The 6,979-nt window shown below is 41.2% G+C and overlaps 4 non-coding genes across 4 annotated transcripts; 3 read left to right on the forward strand and 1 right to left on the reverse strand.

Annotated features, from left to right (window-relative positions):
• The first annotated feature begins 695 nt into the window (after positions 1 to 695).
• trnaf-gaa (transfer RNA phenylalanine (anticodon GAA)) lies at positions 696 to 768 on the forward strand. Its single transcript has one exon. It is a non-coding gene; the product is annotated as a tRNA-Phe (tRNA).
• A 739-nt stretch (positions 769 to 1,507) lies between these two features.
• Positions 1,508 to 1,579, forward strand: trnaq-cug (transfer RNA glutamine (anticodon CUG)). Its single transcript has one exon. It is a non-coding gene; the product is annotated as a tRNA-Gln (tRNA).
• A 2,045-nt stretch (positions 1,580 to 3,624) lies between these two features.
• trnai-aau (transfer RNA isoleucine (anticodon AAU)) lies at positions 3,625 to 3,698 on the forward strand. Its single transcript has one exon. It is a non-coding gene; the product is annotated as a tRNA-Ile (tRNA).
• Positions 3,699 to 4,879: 1,181 nt separating this feature from the next.
• Positions 4,880 to 4,961, reverse strand: trnas-gcu (transfer RNA serine (anticodon GCU)). The gene has a single exon. It is a non-coding gene; the product is annotated as a tRNA-Ser (tRNA).
• Positions 4,962 to 6,979: the final 2,018 nt, after the last annotated feature.

Raw genomic sequence — 6,979 nt, forward strand, 5'->3', positions numbered from 1 at the left:
CCAGTGTGTGTGCACACCTGGTGGCAGTGTTTAACCAATTGGTTCATGGGTGTGTTCATTTGAAAGCCTTTGCTTTGAAATTGCAAGGAAATGACATCATGATAAATTTCTGTGTCAAATGCGTACAAGTGTGTTTAGTGCTTTGCAAATCACTGTGTGTAATGTTTTGCAAAAATTGTGAAGCTGATAATGTGCTTACAGTTGTGCAAACCTAGGCCGGTGTTTTGCTCCTTGAGTGTAAGGTTTTGGTAATTGTGGGAAAGTTTTAATTTTAGTGTGTAAGCAATTGAAAAAAACTGTAAAGCCATTTGAACAGGGATGCCCGTGGCTAGGCAGCGGATCTATAGCATAGCGAGCTGGCTTGTTGGTCTAGGGGTATGATTCTCGCTTTGGGTGTGAGATGTCCAGGCTGCAAATCCTGGACGAGCCTTTGCTGAGGCTTGGTCCTGAAGCTCTTCTGTCTCTTTAGTGTCATAGGCTATCAAGAAATTTTGGGCAAATTGGTAAGAAGGCCAGTCAGAACCAGGCAGGTTAACTCAGTTGGTTAGAGCGTGGTGCTAATGACGCCAAGGTCGGGGGTTAGATCTCCCTACGGGCCAGCCTCTTTTGTTCTCTGGGATGTCAGCTCTGCTCTTCTCGCAAAGTGACGGGTGGTCTTATTGAAATCCCTGCTGGTTAGACCACGGGCTTATGTGGCTGAAATTGCTCAGTTGGGAGAGCGTTAGACTGAAGATCTAAAGGTTCCTGGTTCCATTCCGGGTTTCGGCAGATGCTCCCTGTCCTCGACTTTTGGTTGACGTGGGCCTGTGACCAAAATTCACTGTGAACCAACCCCGCTGTCTAAATGGCTCCCCATAGCCACAACACTATCTGCCTTCCAAATGGCAGATTTTTTTTCTTTGAGAGAGTGGTCGTTCCATGGTGTAATGGTTAAGACTCTGACTTTTGAATCCAGCGCTACGAGTTCAAATCTTGGTGGAACCTGCGTACTTTCTTGCGGCAGGAAAAGCAAAAAAAGCACAAGTTTGGATGTACTGCTGCTGACCCTCTTATTGATTTAGTCTTTGCGGCAATGTTAGCAATTGTGACTGTTGTCAAGGTTCCATGGTGTAATGGTTCGGGCCAGCCTCTTTTGTTCTCTGGGATGTCAGCTCTGCTCTTCTCGCAAAGTGACGGGTGGTCTTATTGAAATCCCTGCTGGTTAGACCACTGGCTTATGTGGCTAAAATAGCTCAGTTGGGAGAGCGTTAAACTGAAGATCTAAAGGTCCCTGGTTCAATTCTGAAATTGTCTTCCAAATGGCTGCCATTGAGAGAGTGGTGGTTCCATGGTGTAATGGTTAGGACTCTGGCTTTTGAATCCAGCGCTTCGAGTTCAAATCTCGGTGGAACCTGCGTACTTTCTTGTGGCAGGAAAAGCAAAAAAAGCACAAGTTTGGAGCTACTGCTGGTGACCCTATAAGTAATTTAGTGTTTGCTGCAATGTTAGCAATTGGCGCTGTTGTCTAGGTTCTATGGTGTAATGGTTAGTACTCTGGACTCTGAATCCAGTGATCTGAGTTCAAAGCTCGGTAGGACCTGCTTTTGCCACGAATGTACAAACGACCCGCTTCGAAAACCTTTTTGTCAGCAAAGAGCCCCAAAAGCTCAGGTAGGGAGCATGACTACATAGCATCAAAGCGCTGACTGTCTAGTTAAGGAAGTTAATGTAAAAGTAAAGGTCACTGTTTCAAGAATGCAGATATCGATCCCGCTACCTCTCGCATGCTAAGTGAGCGCTCTTCAATTTGAGCTAATTCCCCTGGACAAATGAGAAGAGATGTCTTATCCTTTGACATTGTCTCAAGGTGTAGAAAGTCTTCCATGTTAGGTCATTTTCCTTCTTTTGTTCATGCTATTGTTGTTCTTTTCCTCTGGTAATTTTAATGGCTGCCATCTTTTATTAGCTCATTTCTTCTAATGTTTGCTGATTTCATTCAGTGTTTCTTTAAGCAAGTGCTCTATCATTTGAGTTAATTCCTCTGGCTGTATGAGAAGAGATGTCTTATCCTTTGACTTTGTCTCAAGGTGTAGAAAGTCTTCCATGTTAGGTCATTTTCCTTCTTTTGTTCATGCTATTGTTGTTCTTTTCCTCTGGTAATTTTAATGGCTGCCATCTTTTATTAGCTCATTTCTTCTAATGTTTGCTGATTTCATTCAGTGTTTCTTTACAGTTTTTCTCGATTGCTAAATCACAATTTCTGAAACCGTGCTCCATTTTCTGAAAACATTAAACACAAAACCTCATCTTCAAGCACTATTTAAAAAACCTCTGACTCCTCTCGCAAAATGAAACTTTCGCCTCAAAACAGTTTTACCTGTGTTCAAAATCAAACACTGCTCTCAAATCATAAACAAAGTGATCAAAATGATATACACTATCAAGCAGTCAGTAAACAATACACCAAAAAATAGAAAACACATTGTTCAAAACACATAGTTCTCAGGGAGAAGTAAATTTTTAATCTCAAAACAAATTTCATATTTTTCCGTCATTGTCTTTTGATGAACGAAAACATGTTCTATCATAGTAGCTCAAAATTTATCAGAAATTACTACTCTGCTTTGCTCTTTGCAATTCTTTTTTGTTCTTTCTCCTCCTTGTTCCCCTATTTTTACAGTACTGTACCCTGCATCTCACAAATTTGTCCTTTGTCTCTGTGATACTGTAATTCTTGTTCTTTGTTGATATGAACCTGCAACCAGTCAAAATCTATTGAGCAGTCAGTACTGTTAACAAATGGAAAGCACAATGTTCAGGGCCATACAATTTGTTCATTTTACAGTATACAGCCTACAATGCACTGTACTACAGTATACAATTACAAAAAATATTCATGCAGTACTATACATACAGTGATGAACTTTACTAATGTCTATTGAAACAGCTGCATATAGTTTAGTACAGTAAATTTGCAATTACAAAAATACAGTAGCATACTTTACCTGTTCTCTTCTCTGAATGTCCTTACTATGGTGGACACAGAAAATCGGCTCAAATTGGGTTGCACTCTAAGTCCTGCTTCCCTCATTGTCAGTCCATGGACAAGAACATGGTCTATGACTGTTGCTTGAATTTCATCAGATATTTCCACTCTTTGTCTTCCTCTTCCTCTTTGTCCTCCTCTTCCTCTTTCTTGCCTTCCTCCTCCTCTTCCTCTTGTCTAAGTGAGATCTGCAAATTGTGTTTTAGCATGTGAAATGGTGTAAGGTATTGACAACAGACTGCACAATTAGCTAAATGAGTTCAGGCAACTGAGAACTTTGTTCAGCCAATGGGTTTTAGTGTTTTAACAATCGAGAAAAACTGTAAATGAAACTTTCTGAGCTTTCCTGTGGTTGTACAACACTTTGCATCAACTTGTTTTTTTTATTGTTTTTGTTTTTTTGTTTTTTTACATGTGATTTATTAGAAATAATTGACTTGGCTTTCGGGGTATGATTCTCGCTTTGGGTGCGAGATGTCCAGGCTGCAAATCCTGGACGAGCCTTTGGTGAGGCTTGGTCCTGAAGCTCTTCTGTCTCTTTAGGGTCATAGGCTATCAGGACATTTTTGGCAAATTGGTAAAAAGTCCTGTCAGAACCAGGCCGGTTAGCTCAGTTGGTTAGAGCGTGGTGCTAATAACGCCAAGGTTGGGGGTTTGATCCCCGTATGGGCCAGCCTCTTTTTTTCTCTGGGATGTCAGCTCTGCTCTTCTCGCAAAGTGACTGGTGGTCTTATTGAAATCCCTGCTGGTTAGCCCACTGGCTTATGTGGCTGAAATAGCTCAGTTGGGCGTGTGTTAGACTGAAGCTCTCAAGGACCCTAGTTCAATTCCGGGTTTCGGCAGATGCTCCCTGTTCTCGACTTTTGGTTGACGTGGACCTGTGACCAAAATTCACTCTGAACCAACCCCGCTGTCTAAATGGCTCCCCATAGCCACAACGAGACCAGGTTCAGTATAACGTGTTGTAAATGGTTGGGTGGATTCAAATTTTAACTCTACAACTGAGCTGCAAGGAACATTGGGTTCTAGGGGATAGGGGCCTCACAGTGGTGTTGAAAGAGAGAGAGATGTGCTTCTGATTCTTTTATGTGCTGTTCTGCTTTGTGGGAAAGAACATTGAGAGAACACATGAGTTTAGCAAAAGGTAGGCACATTTGACACGGGACCACCCTCAGAACTTGTTTGCAGTATCCTTGCACTCTTCAGTATCCTATCCGCCCCCCCTGGGGGCTCGTCGAATCGAATCGTTCCTGACCTCAGCCACGAGCTTTAGAACTCCACCCCTTTGTTACCAGGATACCCATAATTCTCTCCCCACAGGGTTCAGGAAAGCAACGCTCACTCTTCTTTAAATAAAGAGAGAGTAATGAATAAGGCTTCTCGTACATATTGCTAGCTGGATGCATGGGTGCACGGAAGAGGTCGCGACCTTCTCTGCCATTCTTTCGCAGAGGCAATATTGTAGCTTATGAGGTACAGCCGAGGCATGATTATTGCTGGTTGAAAACTTTATCCAATACCCCACCAGGATGACTTGAAATACAATCAGCCTTGGCAATTTTTGCCTGTTTCTCTGGAAGCTTAACATCTTGTTATCAAAAGAGGTTCCTTTTCTGTTTCGTGCTGCATTATTTTCGGTGGAATAAGGCAGAATCAGAAGTCGGCGTTTAGAGCACAGTGGATTAGCAATCCATCTACTTGACCAATCGTTCACCCTGCGTGCCTCCATTATTTTACACACTGTATTCAGATCATCAGCTTGTTAGTGGAGCACTCATTAAACTGAATGTGTCACATAAGGAAGGTACACCAAAGGTGTATAGCAGATTAACAATCACCGTTAACCGCAAGGAACGACGAGGATGGGATACGATCCCACACATGCAGAACACAATGAATTAGCAGTCCATCGCCTTAACCACTCGGCCACCTCATCACTCCAAAGGTGTATAGCAGATTAACAACCACCGTTAACCGCAAGGAACAACAAGGATGGGATACGAACCCACGCATGCAGAGCACAATGAATTACCAGTCCATCGCCTAAACCACTCGGCCACCTCATCACTCTGTGTGTTTTCATTATTTACTACATTACTAGAGCACTCAACGAACCAAGTATGTATCGCTGCAGCCCGGAGACATCCAGGTGGCAGGGACTTACTCCGCAAGTAGGTTGGGAGACCTCCAAGTGGGAAGAACTTATGCTGCGAGCATGCACACATCAATATAGCGTAATTTTTCTCACACTGTACAACAATTACTACTTTTGCATTATTGTAAGGGGTAGGTTTGGGGTTGGGTTATGTGTACAAGCTGTAACTCTGTGTCATGTACAATACATTAAATAAATCAATCAAAAGCCCCATGAGGTTTGAACAGCCTACATGGGGCTCAAGTCCCACCCATTTCGAGTTGGCTCCAACCTCCGTTTATACCTAACTCCGACGAACTGAACTGAATGCGTCACATAAGGACAATACACAAAAGGTGCAGAGCGGATTGAGAACCACCGCTAAAGGAGTGGAACGACGAGGACGGGATTCGAACCCACACGTGCAGAGCACAATGGATTAGCAGTCCATCGCCTTAACCACTCGGCCAAGAACGGGGCGAAAAGGACTGCTATGGGTGGGGGAAAAGAAAAAATGAGAAAAAAAGGAGGGGGAAAGGGGGGAAAAAAAGGGGAAAGTGAAAAAATTAAGGGAAAAAAGGGGACATTACTTGTAGGCTACACTTTTTACCAGTTTTTCACCTTTCCACTTATTTTTACTTAAGAAATGACAGAAAAGTCAACATTTCTACCTATTTTACCTTATTACAAAAGCCTGCACGCCTGCACTGCTGAGGGGTCCTGCCTGCACGTCTAATGCGGTCTGCTCAGCTGACTTAAAAAAAAAAAAAAAGTGTTAGTTTTTCTCTGATTATATTGCCGGTGCAGTAAACAATGTTCTTTTAGCCTTAAAAAAAGGTGCATCATTTGGTACAAAAATATCTAATGCCTCTAAATTATCAAAATCAAAACTTTGCTGAAAAACATGTTGAACACAATTACTACATGCCTTCTGTCATTTGATTCATACTTTACATTTTTTAGAAACTAAAAGACATTTTAGAATAATTGTAAAAACACCCACCTTCAGGTCTTCATACAAGTAGAATTTCACTTAATTGTACTGAAATTAAGTGAAATTAAAAAAATTAAAAAAAAGTAAAAGAAAATGACTTTTGTTTAGCTAGAAGGGTGTTTTGACCCATGGATGCTTGTTTGATTATTATGTATAGATAAATTGTGTAAATTATGTATATGTTTGTTAATTGACTATTGCCTGTAGCACACTTTTTTTTAAATTACATGGTGAATATAATGAATAATGATGTATAAACTAAATAAAATTAAAAATTAATTAAAATAAATAAATCCAAGACAGTATCCGCACTCTGTATTTTTAAAGTACATTCTTCATCATCATCCCCATATCGTCGTTGTATATAAGGAATTCCGGCTATGCGGTTGCAAAATGAATGGCCACCGCGATTTATATCACTATATCGCCCAAAATATAGCCTCTAATATTTATATAAGTTTAGCGTTAAACCACCAAATTAAGAACAATGTTATCTAAATTACACGAGTGCAACGTAAGCGGTTGAGATTGAACCATAGTGTCAAACGAAGCTACGTCGCGTACAGCTTCTTTTTCACATTATACCATACTCACCTAGCGTTAAACCACCAAATTAAGAACAATGTTATCTAAATTACACGAGTGCAACGTAAGCGGTTGAGATTGAACCATAGTGTCAAACGAAGCTACGTCGCGTACCGCTTCATTATCATATTATACTGTACTCACCTGCACGCAATCCGAAGACGTACAATAGATTAAAATATTGAAAAATATTAAAACTATCTCGCGTCACAATATGATAGAGGTCAGTGCCGCATGACAA

The sequence above is a fragment of the Sinocyclocheilus rhinocerous genome, unplaced genomic scaffold, assembly GCF_001515625.1.
Source record: "Sinocyclocheilus rhinocerous isolate Xijiao unplaced genomic scaffold, SAMN03320098_v1.1 scaffold13489, whole genome shotgun sequence".
NCBI lineage: Eukaryota > Metazoa > Chordata > Actinopteri > Cypriniformes > Cyprinidae > Sinocyclocheilus > Sinocyclocheilus rhinocerous.